This window comes from Oreochromis aureus, linkage group 6 (assembly GCF_013358895.1).
Source record: "Oreochromis aureus strain Israel breed Guangdong linkage group 6, ZZ_aureus, whole genome shotgun sequence".
Lineage (NCBI taxonomy): Eukaryota > Metazoa > Chordata > Actinopteri > Cichliformes > Cichlidae > Oreochromis > Oreochromis aureus.
The window spans coordinates 8,482,869-8,495,766 of NC_052947.1; the positions used below are offsets into that span (position 1 = coordinate 8,482,869).

General features: G+C 48.2%; 2 long non-coding RNA genes across 2 annotated transcripts; both read right to left on the reverse strand.

The window, feature by feature from the left end:
* Nucleotides 1-8,698: 8,698 nt before the first annotated feature.
* Nucleotides 8,699-11,218, reverse strand: LOC120440507. The gene is made up of 4 exons (XR_005613298.1): nt 11,075-11,218; nt 9,169-9,250; nt 8,823-9,012; nt 8,699-8,727 (listed from the first exon to the last, which is right to left on the reverse strand). It is a non-coding gene; the product is annotated as an uncharacterized LOC120440507 (long non-coding RNA).
* A 170-nt stretch (nt 11,219-11,388) lies between these two features.
* Nucleotides 11,389-12,557, reverse strand: LOC120440508. The gene is made up of 4 exons (XR_005613299.1): nt 12,435-12,557; nt 12,132-12,340; nt 11,704-11,752; nt 11,389-11,548 (listed from the first exon to the last, which is right to left on the reverse strand). It is a non-coding gene; the product is annotated as an uncharacterized LOC120440508 (long non-coding RNA).
* Nucleotides 12,558-12,898: the final 341 nt, after the last annotated feature.

The window sequence follows — 12,898 nt, forward strand, 5'->3', positions numbered from 1 at the left end:
AATTTCTAAAATATATTTTTTGATTTTTCAAAAACATATTTATATATAATTGTTACACAAAGCTTTGGCTGTCTCACCATGTCTTGGTACAATCTCCCAGGTGTAACATTTTTTAATAATTTATGTTTTTGCTGGAGAAGTGCAAGGTTTTTGTCAACACCGTCAGACACAAAGAAATGCAAAAATATATATTTTAAATTAAGTTGTTTCAGCTATTTTGACTATTAGCAGCTTCTCTATTCTATTGTTTATGCACATATGTTTTCAGAGTAATTTTACCACATTTAAAAGTAAGATTGTTTTGGCTTTTTATTATTAAGGTTACAGTCATACATATTTTCAGAAGCTTGTATTTAATCTCTATAAGAAACAATCATATTAAGCAGAATGCAAATTACACATTTATTGAGAAAATTACGTATTTTTATTGGAAGATCATGAGGGAGGAAAATATATGGTTCTCCAAAAGAGAAAAATAAACAAAAACGAATAGTTATGTCTATAACTTCTGTTCCCTGAAGGAGAGGAACGAGGTACAACACATAAGTATGGGATATCACGCCCTCGCATGTCCTGGCTGAAGAAACCTTTATTCACGCTTTTTAGGCACATGACGTGTGATGACACGTGCACGGCCCCGCCTGCACATATAGCCGCTGTCATCACGGTCATCCCTCAGTTCGATAGCCGCTCTTCACCGAGCCAAACTGCTCAGTGGGGCCACCTTGTGTTGTACCTCGTTCCTCTCCTTCAGGGAACAGAAGTTATAGACATAACTATTCGTTCCCTTTCAGTCGATTCACTCGGTACAACACATAAGTATGGGACATATATACACGCCCCACAGAGCAGCCACCGAACCGGAATCGGGCCACCACTTCCTTAGTGAGTGGTAGACCCAGCAGAAAGGACAGTATGAGCCACCGAAGGGGCTGTAACGTCCAACCGATAAAACTGCACAAAAGTGTGCGGTGATGCCCAACTAGCTGCCGCTGAAAATATCAGCTACAGGCACCCCTTTAAAAAGAGCCCATGAGGTTGCCATCCCCCTGGTGGAATGAGCTCTCACCCCGTGGGGCAAAGCAAGACCTCTGGTGCCGTATGCCAGTGAGATAGCTTCTATAATCCAGTGGGACAGCCTCTGTTTGGACAGAGATCTACCTCTATTTGGATTGGCGAAGCAGACAAACAGCTGGTCACATAAACGCACATTCTGAGTGCGCTCAATGTAGGTGCGTAGCACACGCACTGGACAAAGAGAATGCATCCTCCTCTGCTCCTCAGATGCAAAAGGAGGGAGCAAAAAAGCTCAGCAACTCAAACTCCATTGAGCTATAAGATGCAGGCATGATCTTGGGAAAATAGGCAGCATTTGGACGCAATACGACCTTGTGGCCATCAGGAGAAAACTGTGTGCAGGCGGGATGCACGGACAGCGCATGAAGGTCACCCACTCGCTTTGCGAAGCCAAAGCGAAAGTAATCTGATCTTATATGAAAGAAATTTCATATCCACAGACTCGATGGGTTCAAACGGGGGGCTACAAAGGGCCTCCAGCACCAAAGACAAGTCCCAAGCAGGGAGACTGGACTTAAGCACGGGTCTCAGCCGGCGAACCCCTTTCAGAAAACGTATGGCGAGGGGATGTGCACCTGCTGTCACCCGTCAAAGCCAATATGACAAGCAGATATAGCTGCTAAATAAACCTTAATTGTCGAAAATGAAAGGCCCTTATCCAGCAGCTCCTGCAGGAATGTCAAAACATCCACAATAGAGCACTGAAATGGGAGAGTGTGGCGGTCCTGGCACCATTGCTTGAAGGCTCGCCATTTGTAAGCGTACAAGCCTCTAGTAGATGAGGCCCTAGCGCTCTGGATTGTCGCTATCACACTGGGTGGCAAACCCTTAGCAATCAAGTTTAGCCTCTCAGCAGGTAAGCATGAAGGCGCCACAGATCTGGGCGCGGATGAAACACTTCTCCTCCCGCCTGAGAGAGGAGATCCCTGCGGAGAGGAAGCTGCCAAGGACTCGCTGCTAGCAGGCTGAATATCTCTGCATACCACGACCTTGTGGGCCACCAAGGGGCCACTAGAATCAGAGAGAGGGAATGCCGACGCACTCTCTCTAGAACTGGAGATATCATTTCCACTGGGGGAAATGCATACAGGAGCACGCCTGCCCATTGGTGCGCTAGCTAGCGCGTCCAAGCCCAAGGGTGCATCGTGGTCGATTATGGAGAAGAACAGGGGCAGTGAGTATTTACCCTGAAGCAAAAAGATCTATTTGCGCCTTGCCAAATAGATCCCAAATCTGAGCCACTATTAAAGGGTGTAACCTCCATTCTCTCACCAGAGGACCCCCCCTGGAGAGAAGGTCCGGCCCCAGGTACAGGTGGCCCGGGACATGGGTGGCTCTCAGAGACAGAAAATGAACACTGCACCATAACAGCAGAGAGCGAGACAGCTTCAACAGGGGAAGAGAGCGTGTTCCTCCCTGCCTGTTTATGTAAGACACCACTGTTGAATTGTCCGTCCTGACTAAGACATGCTGGCCCTCCAGGACTGGACGCAAATGCTTTAGAGCTAAGAACACTGCTAACAGCTCTAAGTGGTTGATGTGCAGCTGGCGCTGAGCTGCGGACCAGATCCCTCTCACTGATGCACCCTTGCACAGCGCTCCCACCCTCTTAGGGAAGCATCTGTGGACACCACCTTGCGAAACAACACCCTCCCAATCCGAGAGCCCTGATGCAGCAGCCTGGGCTCCCTCCAAGGATGGAGAGCTAGCATGCAAGACGCGGTTACCGGCAGCCTCCTCCGGAGGTGACGCGATGCACATCACAGGCGGTGAGAGAGAGTCCAGCGTTGAAACGCTCTCATTTTTAACAGTCCAAGTGGCACTACGGCGATCATAGATGCCATCATGCCCAACAAGCGTAATATCGTCTGGAAACGCAGTCTGCGTCCCAGCTGAAACTGAGCGAGGCAGCGATGAAACGCGCCACTCTGTGCTCCGACAAACGCGTGCGCGGCTGGAAAGCGAGCATATTTCCAAACCAGGAAAGAAATCTGCTGACTCGGGATTAGCGAGCTCTTTTGAAAGTTCACAGAGAACCCCAGTGTCTGAATGTGTGACAGAACCAGTGACAGCTGTGTCTCCGCCTGCTCTCTGGAGCAAGCTACGAGAGCCCAGTCGTCTAGGTAGGCTAAGATGCGGATGCCTCTCTCTCTCTGAGGGGTGCTAGCGCTGCTTCAGCACATTTCGTAAAGGTGCGAGGAGCGAGCGACAGCCCGAACGGCAGCACTAGGTATTCGTGAGGCTACGCCTCGAATGCAAACCTCAGAAACTGCCTGTGTTTCGGGTGTATAGCCATATGAAAATAAGCATCTGTTAGATCGATTGTCGCAAACCAATCTCCGGGCCGACTGCATTCAAGAGCTGTCTGAGTGTTAGCATCTTGAACCCGTACGTACGTAGATACGTGTTCAAGACTCGCAGGTCGAGGATGGGGCGAAGCCCTCCCCGCCTTTTCGGAACAACAAAATAGCGGCTGTACCAACCTTTGTCTGTCTCCGAAGCGGGGACCACTCGTATTGCTCTTTTCTGCAATAGCGCCTTTATTTCCTCTCTGAGTATCATGGCCGCCTCGGTGTTGACAGTCGTGTTTACGACTCCCTGGAAACGAGGCGGCCTGACCCGGAACTGCAACCGGTAACCCATGGCAACGGTTCGCAGCACCCACGGAGAGGGGCGCAAGCGCCACTGAGGGAAGCGAGCAGCCAGCCCGCTGACCTGCAGCACCGTCGGCGGGCGTTGTCGCCCCCCAGTGTGTCTGCAGGGGACTGCATCACCTGCCTGACCTGGCTCATTCTGCCCGCAGGCTGAGCATTTGTGATTGTTTGAGAATAAACAACACTCTTTATTGATTGTAACATGGGAACATGTACATTCATACATTTTGTTGGAGGCACCTTTTCTGGGGCACAACAAAGAAAAACAGCGGGAACACTTGATGTGGTCACCTGAACATTTAACACACCTGAACAGGGAGTTACCTGAGGCATTTTGTGTGCAGGGTTTTGTGCTTGGGAGACTGTGTTAGGAAAGTGCAGCGCCTTCTGGGGCTGACAACCTGAACAGAACTTAAGTGGCACCTCTTGGGCGGCAACAGAGGGGTAAAAGCAGCGTCTCCCTGCTGCTGGACCCCTTCTCCACTCGAAACCACAGCTAGGAGGGCTGAGGCTTCTTCCTCCTGGGCGTCGGGTCAAGCCGGGGCCCGAGGGTGGCCTCTGCTCCAGGCCGACTGGCGTGGAGCTCGGGCGGAGGATGTGCTCTCGCTGGCGGCGCACCCACTTCAGCAGTGGGCGCCGGTCTCTTGCCAGTCGGCAGAGGAGCGGCGGGCCTGTGAGAGCTAGCTGCGGGCTTGGGCTTCGGCTGACGTCTGGGGATGATGTCGCGCAGAGCTTCCGTCTGCTTCTTCCTCAGATCGAATCTAGCCTGAATGGCTTCAAGTGAATGTCCGAATAACCCAGCCGCAGATACTGGTGCGTCCAGATATACAGCTCTGTCCCTATCCGGGACGTCAGAGAGGGTCAGCCACAGGTGCCTCTGCGCCACTACTGTCGAAGCCATCCCTCTGCCCAGGGAGAGCGCTGCACAGCGAGACGCACGGAGGATGTAATCTGTGGCGACTCTGACCTCGTTAAGAAGAGGTGCCAAAGGGCTGTCATCAGGAACCAGCGATCCGAGCTCCGCCAGGCACATTGCCTGGTACGTCTGGAGCATGGTGACGGAGCTCATGGCGCGAGCAGTGCCGGCCTGAGCCCGATAAATCTTCTCCAGCTGCGAAGCAGAGAATCTGCAGTGCTTGGACGGCAGAGTTGCGGGGCCGCCGACACCATGGTTATGGGACGGGGCCAGATAAGCAGCCAGAGATGGCTCCATAGGGGGTGGGTTAGCTAAGCCAGCCCCCTCGGCGCCGTCCAACTCCATGTACTGTCCATAGCCGGGCACAGTGATGCGGGTAGACAGAGGTTTGTCCCATGATGCTGTTAGCTCGCAGAGAAAGTCTGGGAACATGGGAAGGCAGTTTTTGGCCGTTGCGGGCTCCGGTGGGAGGAAAAAAACCCGCGAACCGTGACGGCTTCTGAGCTGGCGGAGGAGAGGGCCAGTCCACCTGCAACTTCTCAGCAGCACGGCGAAACAGGGAGAAAAGAGAGGTGTCATCGTGGCCACCGGCGCAGCAGCGGCGGCACATTGGGCCGACAATGAGCTCTCCTGCTCATCCTCCGACAAACCATGGATGTCCAGGCCGATGTCCAGCACGTCATCGTCTTCCTGGGGGCGCTGGCGGGCTTCAACCCAGGCTGAAGCCCGTCAGCGCTCCTGCATGGTTCCGCTCGTCATCGGCTAACCTGTCAACATATTCCATGTGGTCAGCCCAGCTAATTGCGGGACATCGACCGGAAATCCTCGTCTTGAATTGGACGAGCTGGGGCTCCAGACTCGGAAAGAAAGGGTCATGCCGCATGCGACAGCCAAGCATCCCAGCACTTTTTCCACAAACGTCACCCGTCTTTCCAGGGTCGAGCGCCGGAGCTGGCGACAAAACGCACAGGCTTCGGGCTCCGTCAACGCCTCTCCTAGTGTGGACGATCCCCAGGCAGACAGGGCAGGCATCGTGCTGGTCGCTGTCGTGCAAAGAGAAACTGCATCCCTGAGGACAGGGCGAACACAAGATTTCTGCTTTGCTCGCTTCGGTTTGGAGTCCATTCCAAAACGCAGCGAAAACGCTGCACAGGAAAAAAAACTTGAAATTAGCGCTCGCGGGCAGCCTACACACCAACTGGGCGGTGGAGGCTAACACCAACAGGGGCAGTTAAGCTAAGTTCAAGTCGGCAGACAACGGAGCTAACTAGCAGCAGCGAGCTAGCCCAACTCAGCAGAGGTATTCTCAGCGAGGTGAAGAGCGTAAGAACTGAGGGATGACCGTGATGACAGCGACTATATGTGCAGGCGGGGGCGTGCACGTCATCACACGTCATCTGCCTTAAAGGCGTGAATAAAGGTTTCTTCAGCCAGGACACGCGAGGCGTGATATCCCATACTTATGTGTTGTACCGAGTGAATCGACTGAAAGGGAACCATCAAGTGTTCCAACAAAACTGGCTCACATGAGGACGCCCAAGGAAAGGAAGACCAAGAGTCACCTCTGCTGCTGAGGATAAATTCATCTGAATCACAGGCCTCAGAAATCGCAAGTTAACATCCACTCAGATTAGAGCCCAGATAAATGCCACACAGAGTTCCAGTAGCAGACACATCTCTACATCAACTGTGCAGAGCAGACTGTGTGAATCAGGCTTTTATGGTCAAATAGCTGCTAAGAAACCAAGACTAAGGAAAAGCAACAAGCAGAGGAGATTTGTTTGGGCCAAGAAACACAAGGAGTGGACATTAGACCAGAGGAAATCTGTGCTTTGGTCTGATGAGCCCAAATTTGAGATCTTTATCTTTGTGCGAAGCAGAAAAGGTGAATGGATGGTCTCTACATGAATGATTCCCACCGTGCAGCATTGCAGAGGAGGTGTGATGGTGTGGAGGTGCTTTGCTGGTGACACTGTTGTGGGATTTATTCAAAACTCAAGGCCCACTGAACCAGTTCATGTTTAGTTGGATCATCATACATTTTCAACAGCACAATGAACCCAAACACACCTCCAGGCTGTGTAAGGACTATGTGACCAACAAGGAGAGTGATGGAGTGCTGCACCAGATGGCCTGGCCTTCATAGTCACCTGACCTAAACCCAATCGAGACGGGTTTGGGATGAGATGGACCGCAGAGTGAAGGCAAAAGGGCCAACAAGTGCTCAGCATCTCTGGGAACTCCTTCAAGACTGTTGGAAAACCATTTCAGGTGACGACCTCATGAAGCTCATGGAGAGAATGCCAAGAGTGTGCAAAGCAGTAATCAAAGCAAAGGGTGACTATTTTGAAGACTCTATAATATAAACATGTTTGGAGTTATTTCACACTTTTTGTTTACTACACAATTCCATAATTTCATTCATAGTTTTGATTCTGTCAGTGACAATCTACAATGTAAATAGTCATGAAAATAAAGAAAACCATTAAATGAGAAGGTGTGTCCAAACACACACTCATATATTTGACACACATATGCATGCTCACCTGATCAGCTGTGATGGAGATGTGTGGCTGGGCTGGGCTGGGGTTTGGTGGGTTTGGGGTGGGGCAGAAGACAGCACAACTGATCAGGTGAGAAGTCAGCTCGCCTGATCAGTTGTGCTGTGAAGTAGGGGTGGGGTGACGGGTGGGGCTGGCTCCGTTGTGCTGTCTCCCCACACCCCGAGGAGAAGGGGTGGGGGGCAGAGGATGGAGGGGGTTGATGGAACCTGGGGGTGGGAGAGGTGGTAAGTGAGGACATATATGACTCGATAAAACACTGGATGTTACAAACCCTAATGGGATTTATAACTATTAAGGAAGTGCCAACAGAATGTTACAGAACTGCTATAAAGCATTAAAGGGTAATCAGTTCAAATTACTGTTCTTTATTTATCACTGTCTAAGTGACACTAACACAAGTTACAAGTAAGTACTGTAAGTAAATTAAGCTGACGAAAACCTTTTAGAGCTGAATAGATACTTGCAAGCTCTACATTCAAGAACAATCTGAGCACACTGAAATCGTTTCGAGGTCAGTAAACACAACCAGAATTCATACATAAGGCACACGGGATTATAAGGGGCACTGTCGATTTTCAGAAAAATCAAAGGATTGATTTGAAGTGCGCCGTATTTTCCAAACAACACGGTAATAACGACGGCCCGCTAGCATGCGCTACCAAAAATAGTGCTTTGTTGTGTATCTGACGGACGAAAGCTAAACCAGCTCCACACCACTGTAGTTGCAGCATTTTTACAAACCAATTCTGGTTCATCCGTTTCATTCAACGATCCACTTTCGCTCTTCTCATTCTGCGTCGCCGCCATGTGCGTATGTAAACATAGGCACTGCGCATGCGCGTTTTACCCACATTCTATCGCGATATTTCATTTTCCTATCGTTGCCCAAAATTACACCGGTATTACCGTGAACGGTATGATATGGCCCAGCCCTAGTAGAAAGAAAAGTTTTTATATTGGTATTGTGGTTTCTTGCAGACTTACAGGATGTTGCTTTTTTCCTCCAGTTACCATCATTGGTAATTATGGTCTGCTTCCCCCACAAAGAAAAACAGAAGCAAAAAAGATATTACAATTTTGTCCAGGGATATTGTTTTTGTTTCTCTGTGTTGCACTGAAATGCAATTTAAATGTTTGTTTTTTCCCTAATAAATTGAAAGAGCTTGACTTTACAATATTTATGTCCATGTCTATTTTTGGTTCTCTTGCCCACTAAACCTTCAAAATGGAAACATTTGTGCTTTACAGCAAATTTTCTTGTACAATTAACTGAGATTAAGTAATTACAAAACCTCTATTTAATTAGATTAATTTTTTTAATCGAGTCTCATCCCTAATATATACTTTTATAACACACACACACACACACACACACACACACACACACACACACACACGGGTATGCCTCACCTGATCAGCTGTGAAGTGGGGGGAGGGGTGGAGGGTGGGGCAGGCTCCATTGTGCTGTCCCCCACAAGGAGGGGGGGGGACAGCTTATGGAGGGGGTTGATGGAACCTGGGGGTGGGAGAGGTGGTAAGTGAGGACATATATGATTCAATAAAAACACTGGATGTTACAATCCCTAATGGCATTTATAAGTACATAAGTACCTCCAACAAACAATCCTGCCCAGGACAACGAAAGTGACGGTGGCATATCTTCATGCCTCATCCCACACATTTGCCACTTGGGGTGGGGTGGGGTGAGGGGTGGGGCAGGCTCCATTGTGCTGTCTCCCCCCCCCACACCCCGAGGAGAAGGGGGTGGGGGGGGCAGAGGATGGAGGGGGGTTGATAGAACCTGGGGGGTGGGAGAGGTGGTAAGTGAGGACATATATGACTCAATAAAAACAGTAGATGTTACAATCCCTAATGGCATTTATAACTATTAAGGAAGTGCAAACAGAATGTTACAGAACTGCTATAAAGTATGGAATACTGTCTGTACTGGACATACCTGCAGACATGAGGAAAAACCAGTCAGCAAACGTGTAGCTATCACATGTCAATCTGATGGGTGTGATTCTTCCAGACTGCTGCTGTATTAAGCAAGTGCCAACAGAAAGTTACTGAACTGCTATAAAGCATTAAAGGGTAATCAGTTCAAATCACTGTTCTTTATTTATCACTGTCTAACTGACACTAACACAAGTTACAGGTAAGTACTGTCAGTTAAATTAAGCTGACGAAAACCTTTTTGAGCTGAATAGATACTTGCAAGCTCTACATTCAAGAACAATCTGAGCACACTGTCGCCGGCTGATTCAATCCGAATCGGGAAATTTATCCTAAGACAGTCAGAGGACGGAGATAAAACAATCTCTTGTTTCAGACAAAATCTAAAATAAAGAGCTTGCAGGTCTTTATTTTTACTACTTTCTACACTATAGATGCAAACTAAAGACATCAAATATATGACGCAAGATATATGGAATTAAGCAGCAAAGAAAAGATTGATAAAACTCTAAACATGTTTTATATTTTAGATTCCTGAAAGTAGCCGCCTTTGCTTTGTTGACAGCGCTGCAAACCCTTGGCCTTCTCTCACTGAGCTTCATGATGTCGCCACCTGAAGTGGTTTTCACGTCACAGGTGTGCCTTGTTCACTTGTGCAATTTCTTGCCTTCTTAATGAGGTTGGGACCATCAGTTGTGTTGTGCAGCAGTCAGGTTGGTACCCAGCTGACAGTCCTATGTGACAACTGTTAGAATTCATATTATGGAAAGAACTGATCAGCTAAGTAAAGAGAAACAACAGTCCATCATTACTTTAAGAACTGAAGGTCAGTCTATAAAACTGCTAAAACTTTCAATGTGCAAAACCATCAAGTGTTCCAACAAAACTGGCTGACATGAGGACGCCCAAGGAAAGGAAGACCAAGAGTCACCTCTGCTGCTGAGGATAAATTCATCTGAATCACAGGCCTCAGAAATCGCAAGTTAACATCCACTCAGATTAGAGCCCAGATAAATGCCACACAGAGTTCCAGTAGCAGACACATCTCTACATCAACTGTGCAGAGCAGACTGTGTGAATCAGGCTTTTATGGTCAAATAGCTGCTAAGAAACCAAGACTAAGGAAAAGCAACAAGCAGAGGAGATTTGTTTGGGTCAAGAAACACAAGGAGTGGACATTAGACCAGAGGAAATCTGTGCTTTGGTCTGTTGAGCCCAAATTTGAGATCTTTATCTTTGTGCGAAGCAGAAAAGGTAAATGGATGGTCTCTACATGAATGATTCCCACCGTGCAGCATTGCAGAGGAGGTGTGGAGGTGCTTTGCTGGTGACACTGTTGTGGGATTTATTCAAAACTCAAGGCCCACTGAACCAGTTCATGTTTAGTTGGATCATCATAAATTTTTCAACAGCACAATGAACCCAAACACACCTCCAGGCTGTGTAAGGACTATGTGACCAACAAGGAGAGTGATGGAGTGCTGCACCAGATGGCCTGGCCTTCATAGTCACCTGACCTAAACCCAATCGAGAGGGTTTGGGATGAGATGGACCGCAGAGTGAAGGCAAAAAGGCCAACAAGTGCTCAGCATCTCTGGGAACTCCTTCAAGACTGTTGGAAAACCATTTCAGGTGACGACCTCATGAAGCTCATGGAGAGAATGCCAAGAGTGTGCAAAGCAGTAATCAAAGCAAAGGGTGACTATTTTGAAGACTCTATAATATAAACATGTTTGGAGTTATTTCACACTTTTTGTTTACTACACAATTCCATAATTTCATTCATAGTTTTGATTCTGTCAGTGACAATCTACAATGTAAATAGTCATGAAAATAAAGAAAACCATTAAATGAGAAGGTGTGTCCAAACACACACTCATATATTTGACACACATATGCATGCTCACCTGATCAGCTGTGATGGAGATGTGTGGCTGGGCTGGGGTGGGGTTTGGTGGGTTTGGGGGTGGGGCAGAAGACAGCACAACTGATCAGGTGAGAAGTCAGCTCGCCTGATCAGTTGCGCTGTGAAGTAGGGGTGGGGTGAGGGGTGGGGCTGGCTCCGTTGTGCTGTCCCCCATGAGGAGAGGGGGGACAGCGTATGGAGGGGGTTGATAGAACCTGGGGAGTGGGAGAGGTGGTAAGTGAGGACATACGATCCAATAAAAAGACTGGATGTTACAATCCGTAATGGGATTTATAAGTACATAAGTACCTCCAACAAACAATCCTGCCCAGGACAACGAAAGTGACGGTGGAATACCTTCATGCCTCATCCCACACATTTGCCACTTGGGGTGGGGTGGGGTGGGGTGAGGGGTGGGGCTGGCTCCGTTGTGCTGTCCCCCCCCGGGGAGAGTATGGAGGGGGGTTGATGGAACCTGGGGGTGGGAGAGGTGGTAAGTGAGGACATATATGACACAATAAAAACAGTAGATGTTACAATCCCTAATGGGATTTATAACTATCAAGGAAGTGCAAACAGAATGTTAGATGACTGTTATAAAGCATGCAATACTGTCTGTACTGGACATACCTGCAGGTTATGAAATAAATACTTCGATTCGGACACCTTGGAAGGTTTTCTGCCTCACCATGAATTAAAAAACAAATGAATCCATGAATCTTAAAAACATTGGACAAGTTTACTTTTGTAATGTTGCATTACAATATGGTTAGGCAAGTGAAATAAATAGCATTGTTTAGCCCCGGTCACAACACCGTCAATAGTATAGACACTTATTTTAGGAAATGTGCTAATTTTACAGGTCAAGACGGGTGGCAAACAGCATTAATGACATTACATCTGTTTCAAATGAAACAATCTCAAACGAAAACGCAGCACACACACACGGGCATTAAGTATATTAAGGAAATATTCTTTGGTATTGACACAACTTGTCAGGGACAAAAGGGAAGAAAACCTCTGGAGAAAAATGTAAGATGTATGAGCTGAGTTCTCACCTGATCAGCTGTGAAGTAGATATGGGGCTGGGCTGGGGTGGGGTCTGGTGGGTTTGGGGTGGAGCAGATCGGGCAGAAGACAGCACAACTGATCAGGTGAGAAGTTAGCTCACCTGATCAGTTGTGCTGTGAAGTAGGGGTGGGGTGGCGGGTGGGGCAGGCTCCCCGACGAGGAGAGGGGGGAAGAGGATGGAGGGGGTTGATGGAACCTGGGGGTGGGAGAGGTGGTAAGTGAGGACATATATGATTCAATAAAACAGTAGATGTTACAATCCCTAATGGCATTTATAAGTACATAAGTACCTCCAACAAACAATCCTGCCCAGGACAACGAAAGTGACGGTGGCATATCTTCATGCCTCATCCCACACATTTGCCACTTGGGGTGGGGTGGGGTGAGGGGTGGGGCAGGCTCCATTGTGCTGTCTCCCCACACCCCGAGGAGAAGGGGGGGGGGGCAGAGGATGGAGGGGGTTGATGGAACCTGGGGGTGGGAGAGGTGGTAAGTGAGGACATATATGACTCAATAAAACACTGGATGTTACAAACCCTAATGGGATTTATAACTATTAAGGAAGTGCCAACAGAATGTTACAGAACTGCTATAAAGCATTAAAGGGTAATCAGTTCAAATTACTGTTCTTTATTTATCACTGTCTAAGTGACACTAACACAAGTTACAAGTAAGTACTGTAAGTAAATTAAGCTGACGAAAACCTTTTAGAGCTGAATAGATACTTGCAAGCTCTACATTCAAGAACAATCTG